Genomic DNA, 16,241 nt, shown 5'->3' with positions numbered 1-16,241 from the left:
CCGAAACGTCAGCCTTCCTGCTCCTATGATGGTGCTTGGCCTGCTGTGTTCATCCAGCTCTACACCTTGTTATCACATATAGACAGGATGGTTGAGAACGTGTTTAGTGTGCTCACCTTCATTGCTCAGACCATTGTGTACAGAAGTTGGGATGTCATGTTGAGGTTGTACAGGACAACAGTGAGGCTTCTTCTGGAGTACTGTGCCCAGTTCTGGTTGTCCTGTTATAGCAAGGATATTATCAAGTTGGAGAGACTTCAGATGAGATTTCCAAGGATGTTGCTGAAATGGAGGTATGGAGTCATAAAGACAGGCTGGGACTCCTTTCACAGGAGTGTGGCACATTGAGGTTGACCTTACAGACGTTTGTAAAATCCTGAGGGGGAAAGATAAGTTGAATGGCAGGTGTCCTTTCTCTGGGGTGGGGATTTCAAGACCAGGGGCATATATTTAATCAAATGGAATTAGCTTTATTGTCACATGTACTCACATGAATACAGTGAAAAGTTTACAAGTTGCCACTTATGGCACCATCTTAAGTACAAAGGTACCTCGGGCCCTACCATTAATTATGTCCTGCCCTTGAGGAGTACAGGTAAGGTGAATGGCAGGTGTCTTTTCCCACGGGATTTCAAGACTAGGGGCATATTTTCAAAGTGACAGGTGAAAGATTGAAAAAAGGCATGAGGGGCAAACATTATTTTTTCCAAGAGTGTGGTTCGTCTATGAAATGAACTTCCAGAGGAAGTGGTGGATACAGGTACAGTTTACAACATTTCAAAGACATTTGGATAATACATAATTAAGAAATATTCAGACAGCCATGGGCTATGGGCAGGCAGATGGGACTACATCAGTTTTGGAACATGGTCAGCATGGACTGGTTGGGCTGATTGGTCTGCTTCCGTGCTATCAGACTCTGTGGCTCTATGTGTTTGAAATTTTCAGAATGCTGAGGCATGGATAGATGGACATGGAGATGTTTCAACTGGTAGGAGAGACTAGAACCTGAGGGCACAGCCTGTCAGCAAATGGATGACCCTTTAGAACTGAGATGAGGAGGAATTTCTTCAGCCACAGGGTGGTGATTCAGTGGAATTCACTGTCGTAGAGGGTTGTGGGGGCCCAGTAATTGAGTGTATTTATGACAGAGACAAAAAAGGTTCTTGCTTGCTAATGGGACCAATGGTTATGTGAGAAGGCAGGAGAATGGGGTTGAGAAACATATCAGTCACAATCAAATTATGGAGCAGTCTTGATTGGCCAAATGACCAAACAGCCTAATTCTGCTCCTATATTTTGTGCTCTTATTGTTATTATGGGTGACTTCACTCAGCATATACATTGAGTAAATCAAATCAGGAACAATACCATAGTGGAGAAATTCCTACAGTGTGTATGAGATGGTTTTCTGGATCGATATATTGAGTACCCAAAGAGAGGCCAGGCCATCATCAATGGTGTATTGTGTAATGGTCAGGGGTGGGTCAGCTCAGTTGGCTGGACAGCTGGTTTGAGAGACAGAGTGACACTGGCAACACGTGCCCAATTCCTGTAACAGCTGAGGTCACCACGAAGGTCCCACCATCTTAACCATGCCCATTGCCTGAGGTGATGCTTTAACCTCAGGGTTACCACATTACTCGTCTCTTTAATTTTGTAATGAAAACGGATTAATTGGCAATCTGGCTGTGAAAGGCCCCTTGTGGAAAAGTAAAGACCTATTCATGAAGATGGAGAGTAACAGAGATGATTCTGAGACAAGGGGCCAACATCTAAATAGAGGAAATTACAGTGTTATGAGGCGCATACAGGCTGCAATAACTTGAGGAACGTAAGCTTTAAGGGGGTTAACAAAAATTTAGAAAGCACTTGAGCACCTGGAGGAACTGCAACTGTTGTTCATTCCTGTCTGGCACAAAATAAAACGGGAACGATGGCCCTTTCTTGGCTAAGAAGGGATATTAGGGATAGTACTGGATCCAAGGAAGAGCGTAAAAATTGGCTAAAAAGAGCTGCAGACCTGAAAACTGGGAGCAGTTCAGATGTCAGCGAAAGAGGATCAAGGGATTGGTTAAGAAGGGAAAAATAAAGTCTAAAGTTAAGCTTGCGGGGAACACACAAACTAATTGTAAAAGCGCCAAAAGGGATATAAAGAGAGAAAAAAAGATAATGAAAACAAGTCCCTTACAATCAGGAACAGGGGAAGTTAGAATGTGGAATAAAGAGATGAACAGACCAATTAACTACATATTTTGGTTCTGTCATCACAAATCATGGCATCAATAATATCCCTAAAATGCTGGGGAACACGAGAGGCACGAAGTGAAGGAAATCAGTATTAATAGGGAAATGATGTTGGGAAAATTAATGGGATTAAAAGCCAACAAATCCCAGCACCTGATAATATATGCCCCAGAGTACTTAACAAAGTAGCCTGAGAGTTGGCGGATGCATTCTGAAACTTGGGGCTTGAATCTAAATTGAGGAAATTAATGGGTCTTTCATAATGCTATAGACTCTGGAACAGCTCCTATGGATTGCAGGGGAGCTAATGTAAGCCAATACGTAAAAAAGGAGGAGGAGAGAAAACATGGACTTATAGACCAGTTAGTCCAACACTGGAAAACAGTAACAGGATTGGACAGCGTCAGAGTCAGTCAGCTTGGATTTAGAAAAGCGAAATGAGAACTGAGACCTGTTTGTCCTTGTACACAAGTCGCTCAATGTAAGCATGCACGTAGAGGCAGGAAATGAAGGCAGCAAATGCTTCATAGCGAGAACAGGAACAGGGATGTCTCAGTGAGACCGCACTTGGGGCATTGTGTGCAGTTTTGGAATACTTATCTGACTAAGGATGTTCTGGCTATGGAGGCTGTCCAATTAAGGTTTACCAGACTGATTCCTGGGATGGCAGGACTGACATATTATGACAGAATAGATCAGATAGGATGATCTGGGGTTTAGAATTTTGCGGGAAGATCTCACAGAAATCAACAAAATTCTAACAGGACTAATAAGTTAAATACAGGAAGGAGGCTGTCAATGACGAGGAATTCCAGAACCAGGGGATCGTGGATTAAGGATATAGGTTACGCTGTTTAGGACCAAGATGAGGGAAGATTTCTTTTCTCAGAGACTGGTAAGCTTGTGGAATGTGCTGCCATTGAAAGCAGTTAAAGCCAAGAGGAACATATCGTTCTGAGGGTTAAAGCGATCAAATGATATGGGCCTAAAGTGGGAACAGGCTACGAGTTGAACAATCAGCCATGATCACACTAAATAATACAGCAGATCAAATGTCACAATAGCCTACTCAAGTTGCTATTTTCCAAGTTTCTATTCTGTTAAATGTGGGATATTAAAACAAAACAACTGTAACTAACCCAACTAAAATCCTGAAACTCCTTAGCGAACAGCAATCTGCGAAGAGCTTCACCACACGGACTGTAGCAGTTCAAGAAGGTCAAGGAAGAGCAGAATGATTTTGGAAGCTTTTGGACGGGCTGCTCGATCTCTCAATTTCTATCCAGTTATCAGATTGTTGAATGCACTGACAAAAGGCAACATAGGAAATAAGAGAATATTTAGGGAAATTTGCCAAAACTGTTACATTCACTGCTGACTTTGAAATTTGATGAACATTTACGTGTCCGTGAACAACTCATTATCCAAGGATTGCACAAAGGCTTGATGTCCATTGTTTGAAACTGTTTAATTGAACTGACATTAATTTTATTTTCTGCTTAATATGTGTGCCATATGTGTGCCTGTGAAATCAGTGATAGTGGAGGTGATAAATGAAGAAGGTTGCGTTTAAATCACATATTGATTCGACTGCCTCGTTGATTGTGTTTATTTTGCTCAAGATATTCTTATTTCTTCTTTCATGAAACTTGATGTCCAAGATGAGTTATTCACAAAATCTGGTCAGGAGAATTTGGGCAATTTTCAATATTGTCAATTTCGCTCTGAGACTAATTTGTTTTGCATTGCTATCCTTACGTCATAACAAGTTTTTGATAGTCAATATTAGCTCAGAAACAGAAATGATCCCCAGTGCAGAACACAAAATTCCTGACCATGGGAAGATAAAGCTGGAAAATCAGCAGCATGTAACTAGAGATGGGCAGGAATGGATACCTAATTTGGACACAATCAGCAGAAATACCAACAAAATACCAAACGAGGTTCAAGGAATTGTCGGTGCAGTGTGGAGCTGGAGGAACACAGCTGGTCAGGCAGCATCAGAAAAGTTGACATTTTGGGTCGGGAGCCTTCATCAGAGTTCAGGCATTGAAATGATCTCCCCTCAGTGTGAACAAACGGGTGTTGCAGCAGGTTGGATGACTGAGTGAATCCCTTCCCATACACTGAGCAGGTGAATGGTCTGTTAGTGGTGTGACTGCAATGAGTTTTCTAGTCAGATGAGGAAATGAATTCCTCCCTATAATCCCCACATTTCCACAGCTTCTTCCCAGTGTGCTGACATTGTGGATTCTGAGGTCTGATGATTGGCTGGAGCCTTGTCCATACACACAACACCGATACAGTTTCTCTCCACTGTGAACGGAGTATTTTCCTTCCACGTTAAAAAATTTACCCGTTTGTGACAAAATGGGTGATTCCATCAGATCATGGTGTAATGGTTGGTTTGTAAATCCTCCCCTCCTAATATCCTGTGAAATTGATGTCAAATAAAAAAAAACAAAAAAGAGTGAGAGAGAATCTCTCACAAGACTCTGGTTTCTATGTGAAGATAGGGAATGAAGAAGATGGATTTTAGACCTACAATTTGACCAGAACTTTGCCAGAATCTCCCAAACACTCAGTCTCCACCATTGAGAAGGAGCATGGTGGCAGGTGGATGTGAACACCACCGCCTCCAAGCTCCCTCCAAGTCACGCACCATCCTGACTCCTCCATGGTAACTGCCTGAGTCTGAACCAAAAATGTCATAACCATGGTGAAATATTTCACCCAGAGATGAGTTTTCAATCAAATATCCCCATCATCACCAAGACTACCCACTTCCACTTCAGTAACATCACCCAACTCCTCCTCGTCTCTGCTCATCTGCTGCTGAAGCTCTTATCAATTCCTTTGTTACCTCTGGATTTATCTATCCTGATGTACTCCCCACCTTCCTCTCACATTCCCCACTCTGCACTAGTCTAACTTCCGCTGCCTCTTTTAATTGGTGTACTTGGGCTTTGTTCAGTGTTTTATTTTTCCTTTCACTGACTGTATCGAAATGAGGTTTTTACCACTGCCCATTCTCCCAACCATGGGATGCTGTCTTAGCAGCTTTATCTTCACACACAAGGTCCCATAGTACCGTAATGCAAGGAGTTGCATGTTATTCACCAAGTGACGTAATCCTGAGGTCATCCAAAACTCTGCTACTCGCGAGAGTATATTCACCAAGTCTGGTTCACCCACCACACTGAGCTCACGCAGCTAAATTTTAAACATTTCATCCCTCTGTTGAAATCTCTTGATCATGTCCATTCTATCTATCTCTGTAATGTCCTCCAGCCCTCTCAAGGGCCATTAAGGTGGGCCAGTAATTGCTTATCCAGCCAGCGGTGCCCACTACCCCATGAGAACTAATTTTTAAAAATTCCCTTTGAGATTTATGTATTACTACGAATTTCAACCTCCTCAGCAGTCTAGATTTTAACTGTCCCACATTTGGTGCCCTCTACCTTTAGCTGCCAAGGCCACAAACTGTGAAATTTCCTCATTAAACCTCTCCGTCTCTTGTTGTCAGTTTTGTGCTTTAAAATACTGGTTGAAAACAACTTATTTGACCATAAAACATTTTGTCACTTCTCTATTATTTCATTATGTGTCTCGGGTCAAAACTTGCATGATAACACTCCCAAGGAACAGTTTAGACGTTTCCATTATGTGAAGGGCACTATATTAATACTAATTAATTGCCATTGGTTTGGACACATATCACAATCCCTTCGTCATCACTTGGTGAATAACTCCTTACCAAACAGCATTGTGAGAGATACTAAGGGAAGATAATTGCCATCAATAAATGGTCAGGCAACTTTAAGCTGTAAAAACCTCATTTAGAGAGTCAATGGAAGTAACAGTAAAATACCGAAGACAGTTAGACACATTGTAGGAGACAGAGCAGGTTAGACAATCACAGAGTTGATCAGGCAGAGCACAGATGAACCAGCACAATGGATGGTGCTATAAAGGAGTTTTTGACACCAGCCACCTAACGAGGGGATGATAAAATTAGTTGCATTACCCCCAGAGTCAGATAACTGACAACAGCATGAGAAGCCGAGTTGTGTAGATTACTGATTAAAAATATTGAAATAATTTCATTGTGTTCAACTGTAAAATCAAATGCCAGAGTCTGAAGTACTGGGGTCACAGTAAACTCTCACCTCAGGAAATACCTGGCAATCAGGGTGATGTCACTGAGCAATTACCCTTGTGTCATAGCATCACCCACTTGAACACAAAGCATTTGCACAAACAGGTAATCTCCATGAAGGATGGGAGGGTCTGAGGAGAGATTTGAAAGCAGATGAATCAGAATGGCTCAAGAACTGAGGGAAATTAGTGGTGGGGTCAGGTTGGAGAAACAGGTTGAAGTTGTTCTGCACAGAGCAAAAGAGATTAAGCTGAAATTTGATAAAGTGTCTGGGTTTATGATAGGTTTAAACAAGGTAGATAAAAAGCAGCTGTTCATTTTCACTGGTAGTAAAACTATGAAAGACACAGATTTAAGATAATGGGCAATAGTTACTGGAAGGAATTTGATGTTACTTTTATCTTACTTAACACTTACATTCAAAGGCCAATAATATCCAGTACTGAATGAATGAATAATAATGTGGCTCACTTAGATCTTGTTGTATCATTTGGTTTGAGTTTCCGATCTGCAAATCCTCTTCTAACATGCTGTAAAATAAAATTACAGTCAGTCCGGGACAAAATTTAAAAAGAAGGGAATATATGTTTGATTTGGAGTTTGCTGTGTGTAAACGCTCCCTGTAAAACAGTTTATAAACTCAATTCCTGTCAGTCCAGGAGAGACATTAACAACATTCTCTTCCCTGGCCCGGGGTGACCGCACATGCGACCTGCTGCCCTTTAACCACCTACAAAGATGGCGGCCGTTACCCACGGCCTGCCGTTGAGAGGGAGCCTCGATTTGGCCCGTTTTGTAAAACGGTGACAGATAATTTCTTTATGCGGGATCTGCCGCATCCACGAAGTGTTTAGAAAGCCTCCCTGTTTACCACCCGGTCTATCGCCTCCTCCGTTCCGTATCATTGTTACCTTTTGTGGAGCCAAAGAAAAGAACGACTGCTCCTCAGGATCGCTCCGACTGTGCATGTTCTAGACTGTTGACACGCAGAAACATACTGAGCCTGCGCAGTGATAAGCAATGCTGTGCATAGCGCTCGGAATTCTGGGTTAAGTGCCCACTATTGTAAAGATTTAATTTTATTTGTTGTAATATGTATAGGGAATCTTTCTTGTTACTTCGGATCAGGAAATCTTACATATATAATACATTTAATAGAGTATAAAACGTTTGCATCCCAGGGATCCAATATCACAAATTCTGACACTGAGTCGCCATACTCATTCTGGATCACAGGGCTGCTTTCTCATTACAGAGCCAAAACTGGTGGTGGATTAACCTGAGAGACACCACACCTCATGTCAGCAGAGAGATTGGAAAGCGAGAGTCATTAGTGGCAAACTCACTCGGTGTGGGATTTAAAATACACTTGGCATCATGAGGAAAACGAGCAAGTAGCTCCAACAAAGAGTTTGGCTTATATAACTGTCTTCAAAGAGGAAAACATAGATTTCCTGTTGCAGCAAACAACAATGTTTCCTGTCGTTTGCTGAAGAAAGTTCCACTGATGCCCTCAAAACATTGACTACCTATTTGGATGAGCACTTGAAACGTCAGAGCAAATGAGGCAATGGGCCAAGTGCAGGAAACTGGGTTTAGAAATGAGATGTTTGATGACTGGCATTGATATAATGGGCTGAAAAGTCTCTCTCTGTGGTGTTAAAATCTCACTGACTATCATTTTGCAACTGAAACAAAAGGTCAAAAGCAGTAGCAAGGCAAAAATTTGCAAGGATTGTGTGCACCTTCCTTTTTGGGATTCAGCATTGCAACTGCTGTGTTCTCAGTTTGATTCCCAAATAGGAATGAGGATTTTATTGTTCCTGTCCAAACTCTTGAATGAACATGAATTCCTGACATTAAAATGCATAAAGGGGACAGCTCTGTCAGAATCAGTGAAAGTCTTACGTCAAGGATGAAACTAAACAAGAGAAAAGTGCTGAAATCCATTGACTTCACGTGCTCAGACACAATACTACAAAAAATAATTATTAAAACATACAGGTTTCTTTGAGATTTAACATGTCGGACACAAAAATATTGGCTTTCCGTTTGGGCAATCTTGTACCAGAGTGCTTAATATCAGAATGTGTGTCGCACATTTAAGACAGATGAGGAAGCATTTATTCTCTCAGATGGTAGTGAATTGGTGGAATTCCTTACAGCAGAGGGTTGTCAGGTCTGGGTCATTAAGTGTATTCAATGGTGAGATCAACATATTTTTAATCACTAAAGGTATCAATGGTTATGCGGAAAAGCAAGAAAGTGCCGTTCAGGATTATGATATCAGACACAAGATCAGTAAATGGCGGGGCAAACTGAATGGGGATGATCTCTTTCAGCTCCGAAAGTTTATGCTCTTAATACGAGACTATAAATCTGACTTAAGCGAAATTTGCCAAGTTAACATGCATGGATCCCCTCTGGGCACTCAACCAAGGTGAGACGTGCAAAGGGCAACACACAAAGGAGAGTCATTGTGGTTGATTGATCCGGAGTGATTTGTGTACCAGGGTAAACAGTGAAAACCAGTCTTCAGAACCCACATTGGGACTGGCTCCATTAGGCCTACAGTCAGCTCTCACAAACCACCGTGGCCCTTCACTTTTCCTGACCTCCCCTCTCTCCTTGTTTTAATCCGATTGCACGTCAGGCAATTGCAGCTGACATTGCTGATGTGGAACAGTAACCTGAAGTGAAGCGATTCTGACTGGTCAATGACATAATTCTGCAGCTAAAGATTAGTCAGTATTTTATATTTATTAGTGTAAATGTCAACTATTAACAGGCCATGGCAGTGAAGGCACTGAATCCTCTTCACGAGACAACCAGGGCAGATCTCTGTTCATATCACCCTGGACACTGTCTGATTTGGCAGTGCATTCTCCTATCCTTCTGCACATGATCCCCCTCAGCTCTGCAACGGATTTGTTACATTGTCTTGGTATATGATGCACAGGCTATCCAGTCATCTTCTACATTGCAGTTTCTAATTCAGTTTGGTGGTTTGGTGGTTTGCTCAGTGGTCTTGAGTTCGATTCTTTCTGGGGCCTGAGAGAATTTTTGCCACTTGCTGGAACCAACCAAAGTAGCTTTTTAAAGTAGTTTCAAATTGTTTCTGAGGAAATAGCGTTAACATCACCATGCCATTTCCTCAACCAGCCAGAAAGGCGTTTGAAATACCACATTCCTTTTTGTCTTTCCAGGTACTTGAGGAAGATCTTTCGGCAGGACAGGAATGAGCTGAGATGAGCAATGTTCCAGTTTAGCAGGGAGAATGAGGTTAGGCAGTATAAACTGCAGGGTAACGGGGAAACAATGAGGGACGAACACAGACAGGGGAGTGGCCAAATGCCTTCTTTCTTTACTGTAACCAGACTCTGGTTTTGAAGTCTAAAATGGGACGATAAAAAACAGATGGGTGAAAGCCTTGCTTTCTGCGGCTTGGTCTCTCCTGAGGCCGCTGTCACTCTTGGGGCGGTGTGTCCATGAGTTTCCCTCTGTGGATGAAAATGAGGTTCAATTCCCCGAGGGGACGTGAATACAATTTTACTATCTCAAATCTCAGTCCCATTCTTTGTGCCGCTTGAGATTAAAACGTTATAAGCAAATATCGTTGAGATGAATGCTTGAAATGTCAGAGCATACAAGCCTACAGGCTAAATGCTGGAAACTGGGATGATGGGCCTCTTTCCATGCTGTATAAACTCAGTAACAAGGCCAAATGCTGTGTCAGTAAGAAAAAAAAACATTGATTTCCACTATCATCGCTTTTAGTCTAGTGGTTGTAACTTGGTGCTCTCACTGCCGTGGCCAGGGTTTGATTTCCGGTCAGGGGATCAGGATTTATTGTTCCTGACAGTAACAAAATCAAACACACAGCAGTCTCTGACGGGAATCCTTTCAGTGTCTCAGGTCAGTTAATGTCCCCGTGAACATCAGAGTCAATGTCCCAGCCTCTTAAAGAAGGGGAAGCTTCCTCGACTGTCTCTGCAGAGTTGGAAAGTTCACCTTCATTCTCCTCTGATTCAGCTTCCCAAAGACTCACAAAGTTGAGACTGGTTTCATTTTTTGTTTTGTTTCCTTTCCATTCCCGGCAGCTTGGGAGACGACTTCAGCTTCCCCTCTTCTGATATTCTTGGTGACATTTACTGATGTGAGACATTGAAAGGATTCTTGTTCCAGCAGGTCAGGAATTCAAAGCTCATCTCAGTTTCAGGGCAATGAGGAAGATTAATTTGGAAGTGTAAATAATTTGTGAATTACACTTGAGTCAGGTAGGAGTCGAATGTACAATCACCTGATTTGTAGTTAGATACGTTATCCATTGTGCCACTGGACCCATGTATGCACAATGCTTACATGTGGCAGGGTTGTGGTGTTAACAGGGACATGAGCAGCAATAGTTTGGTGGACACAAGGTGAAAAACAAGCAAAGATAATCACCGTCACTGTTTCACTTCAATGGTTCCCGCTTAGTGAAGCGGTGAATTTTACCAGCTAAGAAAACTCATTTGTTGTCAGGAGGCTGCTTCAGCATCTCCTCTTTTTCTGCTAGATTATCATGAAGTTCTTTTCTGCTGTTCCACAAGCACGTCTGCTTCTCCTTTTCTTCTATTCTCAGCCCTTCGTTCCCAGTTTGGCAGGAATAAAGAGGTGAGGCAGAATAAACTGCAGATTTAGCGGGGAATGTTGTGGTAATGCCACAGACAGAATGAGCTGATCACCCTCATTCTCTGCTGTCGCCATTCATTCAGTTTACACCAACAGGAAAGACATCACTATAATCCTATAATTGTGGTGGACTTTTTTTTTTCTGACAGATTCGGAACTTTATTTCGAATTCTAAAGATTCATAATTTTTTGAGAGAAGAAATGTCTCGTTATCTCCGTCCTACGTGACAGACACATTATCCAGGGAATGTGAGCACAGTTCTAGACACTCCAGCCAGGAGAAAAAAGCCTCCCAGCAGCTGCACTCTCAAATTATCTTCAAATTTCTGACTTTACACAGGGCAGGAATGGGAAATCAGGGATATTGACAGAAGGAGAGTCGGAGAACGTGAAAGGGGGTGAGGTGGATACACAGAGACAAAGAGAGACAAATAGAGACACAAATTGAGGTAGACACTGAAAGAACCAATTCTCCATTCAACATGACTGCGAATTGACACAAAGGAAAAGAAAAAGGAACCATTTAAGCAGAGTCTTTCACCACCTAGGGGAACGGAAACAGAATTAGAGCCAATGAAATCCCTTTGAAGTTGAAAAGTTGACGGTTGTAAGCTAATGAGAGAGAGCAATTTTGAGTAATATGTTGATTTGATAGATAAAGCCAATAATTTAACCCGGCATTATACGACAGAAATGCATATGTAACCTGAGTCTGACGAACAGTCACAGGACCTGATACGTTAACTCTTTCTCTACACAGATGCTGCCAGACCTGCTGAGCTTCCATATCAATTTCTTTTTTTGTGTTATATTTCCACAGTTCTTTGTTTTATTTTAATCTGAGTCATGTCTGGGACTAAACAGTTCACCTTCCATCTCCCAGTTAAGAAGTGCTCTCACCACGATAAAATAATACATCAGAGTATTTATTCCCTGACTAGGAATCGAAGCTGGGCCAGGGCGACGAGTGGGCCGAATCTTATCCACAAGACCACCAGTGAAAGGGACAGAAGGTGTGGTGCGTTTTCGCAATGACACTGGTTTTGCATTTCATTTGTGACCATGTTCACTGCAGATCAGTTTCTCCATCCTTGAATTTTTACAGCGTAGAAGACGACCATTCGGCCCATCGTGTCAGCGCAGATTATCAAACTCCCATCTGTTCTCATCCCAGTTTTTAGCATTTGGCCCATAGTCTTGCATGCTCTGACGTTTCAACGGCAAATGACAATGAGCTTATCCCTGTAATGTCAAATGAGAACCAAGGGGACTGAAGTTTGAGATTGTAAAACAGTGTTAATACCCCCTTGAGGAACTCATCCTCATTTCCACCCAAAGAGGGAGAAACACGGACACATCCCTGAGTGTGACAGAGGCCTCAGGATTATACACGGTCCACGTGCCTCACATCCACTCTCCATCCCCACACACACGTTTAGCTGACAAAAGGCAGCTTTAGGTGGAACATAAGTGACTTTTCCGGACATTGAGAACCGTTACCGTGATCTGGGATGTGAAATAGACAGTTGAGCTGAAATCGTCCCACAAGCTGCTCATGATCAACTTTCAATTGTGACAATTCACTGACCCAATCACTGCAGCTCCTGGGAATCTGACAGGACATCGCCCAGCAGACATCCCTCACTAAAGACAACTGACATAATGTTTTACGACATGGAATGGCCAAACCCCTCTGATAATTAAACTAAAACACAAACCCCGATCTGTTATGACAGGAGCAGAGGTTTCCGTCTAATAATTACTCCCTGAACACCCAGAGAAGCTTGTCTTTCCCCTCATAATCTATTAAAAGAATATTTAACAGAAAGAACATTCTTGATCTCTTTACAAGTAACAAGAAGCAATTCATTTATTTAACCCAACAATGAACAAATTAACAAAATTACTAACAAACCGACAATTCACAGACTGCTAACTAATCCCTAAATGGTCTAAATACTACCACAATGCTGTTTAAATAAAAACAGGTCCCATTAATATAAACTCAATTAATAAGAAGCAATAAATTATTTATAACTTAATCTCCCCAAGTTCGCACAGACTGTCTTCTGGAATATTCTGTGGTCTCTGCTCTCTTCACAAACGCCTTTCTTCCATTAATTCTGCTGTCAGGAATGTTTTATCTCTATAATTTATTCAATAAGGACTTTGAGCTGAAATGCTGAGGTACTTTTGATGAATTCGATGTTCTTTCTCTGAGAGCTGAATGGTGCTAACTCTGGCAGATGACAGTCTCACTTCGATTTTCCAAATGCCCTCGTCATATATACCCATTATGACATCATTAAATTCTTATCATGTGATTGGTTTCAGGTTGTAAACATCATCAGGTTTAAATTCAATTGGCTTCCTGTATCTAGGGGCTTCGTTTAAATTAATTGGCCTATTTCAAATTTGTTGACCGAATTCAAGCAAGACTGCTGTTTTCCTGCCAACTGGAAGGCTTTGATACATTTGTTTCACTTTATGAGGCTCTCTGTACTGGCAACTTCAGCTGCTGCTCACAGACAGATTTTTTTTTTAATTTCTAAGTGCAGATAAAGCAAAAATCTCAAAAGAACCACCCATTTTAGCTTCCTGCCTTCCACTTCACAATTACTCTGCCCAAATTCATAACATGAGGCAAACTCTAAACACTTTCATGTCGCATCTCTGTCTGCTTCTGTCCCTGTCTCACTTCCAGCTCCTAGCTCAATGAACTGCGTGGTACGAATGCAGGCAGATCGTGAAGCCAATCTTTACCTGGAAAGCAGGGCCAGGGATTGTAAGACAAGCCACTGAGAAGCAATGAGTTTGCGCATGGCTGGCTAAAGAAACACCAGTATTGCATTTTCTTCATTCTCCCATATACTGATTCCAGGAATATGCGCAGTGCCAGTTACTACCAATCTTAATAGATAACGTGCCTGACAGACAAGAGTGTATTGTCCCGTTTCTTCACAAACTGAGATCTCCAGCACTGAAGAAAGACCCTTCAGGTCTGCAGCAGTTGAACTCAAGACCCTGAGTATTCTCGTCTCATTTCCCAGCACTTCGTTCACAACCTCAAGTGTTCATCTAAACACGTCTCAACTCCAATGGTGTTCCACTCCAACAGGCAGGGAGTTCCATATTCTCACCATTCGTGATCTGGATGAAATGCTTTTTTCCCACCCTTTCTGTGATTCCTGTTGCAAGCAAGGAGGCGGGAAGCAAACTCCCTTCCGATTTGCCTTCAGCGCTCAACCATAGTCGGCAGGGTTCGAAACTGCCCAGGGACACCCCAATGGGTTTCAAACTCCATCTCCTTTACCACTCAGTGACGACTGCAGCAGTGCACGACCCACTCGCCTTTCCAGGTCTCTTTCCCTGCGGAGCTGAAGAAGAGTGACTCATTACTGGGTTTCTTTGAATCCAATAACTTCACAGATTTTGATAGGGTTAAATTCTGTATATGGTGGGTGTAAATTCTGTATATGGTGTTTCATCCCAATAAGTGGAATATGCATTCATTTAAAAGTAAAAACATAAATTGCCAGAAAAACTCGGCAGATCTGGCAGCATCTGTGGGCAGAGAATCAGGGTTAACGTTTCAGATCTGTTTTCCCCCACAGGCAGTGCCAAACCTGCTGAGTTTCTCCAGCAGTTTCTGTTTTTGTTTCAGATTCCCAACATCCACAGCTCTTTACGTTAGCCATTCAAACAACGTCAAAATGCCTTTGTGGTTACTCACTGGATAAGATTTCCGTTTGGGGAGCATTACCCTGACTGTATTAAAAACCCAGAACTGTATCACACAAACGGAACAAGTCGAGTGAGAATAGCACTTGCCCCTGCCTTTGTGGCCTCGACCCACCAATCTCGCGCTTACGAGCCGCAAGAACTGACCAATTGCACCACAAAAGCTGGCAAGTAACTGATTTGCATGATTCCTTAAAGCAGGCTCTTATTTAATTGCTCTGAACAAACGACCAAGAAAGGATGCCCTTCAGGTAGCTATATAGAGGCTGCAGCCTCTCCCACTGAAAGCTTGGATTGTCCTTAGCCCCTGCCCAGTGCTCTCTTTCTTCCCATTGAGGTCAGAGTCTTCCGTAGATCCTGACTGGACGACAGGTTCCTATCCCTGATGAACATGACTGAATTAGTTGGTGATTTGATGACGAGACGGCAGCTTTTACGGTCATTATTCCCCTGTGCCAGCCCCATAAATTACCAGATCATTCACCTTGATTTCACAAGCCACCTTTCTTTTTGTGTGTTATCTTATGCTCCTTTCCTTTTCTTTCTGATCAGTTCCAGATTGTTTTGGAATTTGAGGATGTGCAGTCGAGAGAAAGGATCTGACAGAATTGCTTCATTTTAATATAAGCTGAATATCATCAGATTTTGAATGTGGAAGCTGGATGGACCATTCACAGTGAAGATAAACTGTGCATAGGTTCAGTCTGTGGAAGATACTTCAGGCAATCATCTGACTTTTTGAAATGAAAGCAATGCCACACTGACAAGAAACTGTGGATCCGTGGGGACTGTGGGAGGAGTTTCAATTCCCCATCCAAGCTGCAAACACATCGGCGCAATCACACCAGGAAGAGACTGTTCACCTGCTTCGTGTGTGAGAAGGCATTCACCAGCAGTTTCACACTGGAAAGAGGCTGTTTCCCTGCTGTGAGTGTGGCAAGGAATTCATTCAGTCATCCCACCTGCTGACACAACAGCGAGTCTGCACTGGGGAGAGACCATTCACCTGCTCCGAGTGTGGGAAGGATTTCTCCTGGTCATCCAGCCTGTTGAAAACACCAACACATTCACTCCGAAGAGAGACCCTTTAAATATGCAGATTGTGGGAAGTGCAATAAAATCTCAAGTCGACTCATGTACCATCAAAGCATTCACACTGAAGAGAGACTGTTCAGGTGCTCTCACTGTGGGGTTGGGTTCAGGACATCATCAACCCTCATTGTACACCAGCAAATGCACACTGGGAAGAGGTCATTAACTTCCTCTGAGTGTGGGAAAAAACTCACTCAGTCATCTAGCTTATTGAAACACCAGCAGTTCACAAATAACTGCAGTAATTGGATTTTTTTTTTTGTTTGTTTGTTCATGGTATCATGGCATCACAATCTCAGTAAACACTTATCATCCGTTCTAACTGCCC

General features: G+C 42.4%; 1 long non-coding RNA gene across 3 annotated transcripts; it reads right to left on the bottom strand.

The window, feature by feature from the left end:
• Positions 1-182: 182 nt before the first annotated feature.
• LOC125483681 lies at positions 183-7,419 on the bottom strand. Of its 3 annotated transcripts, none has more exons than XR_007262626.1 (4): positions 7,318-7,419; positions 6,878-6,936; positions 3,387-3,553; positions 183-221 (listed from the first exon to the last, which is right to left on the bottom strand). It is a non-coding gene; the product is annotated as an uncharacterized LOC125483681 (long non-coding RNA). The 3 variants fall into 3 exon arrangements; XR_007262624.1 differs by having other exon boundaries at positions 189-376; positions 6,824-6,936; XR_007262625.1 differs by having other exon boundaries at positions 189-376.
• Positions 7,420-16,241: the final 8,822 nt, after the last annotated feature.

Source organism: Rhincodon typus, chromosome 8 (genome assembly GCF_021869965.1).
Source record: "Rhincodon typus isolate 14 chromosome 8, sRhiTyp1.1, whole genome shotgun sequence".
NCBI classification, from domain to species: Eukaryota; Metazoa; Chordata; class Chondrichthyes; order Orectolobiformes; family Rhincodontidae; genus Rhincodon; species Rhincodon typus.
This window is presented reverse-complemented; position numbering and strand designations above follow the sequence as displayed.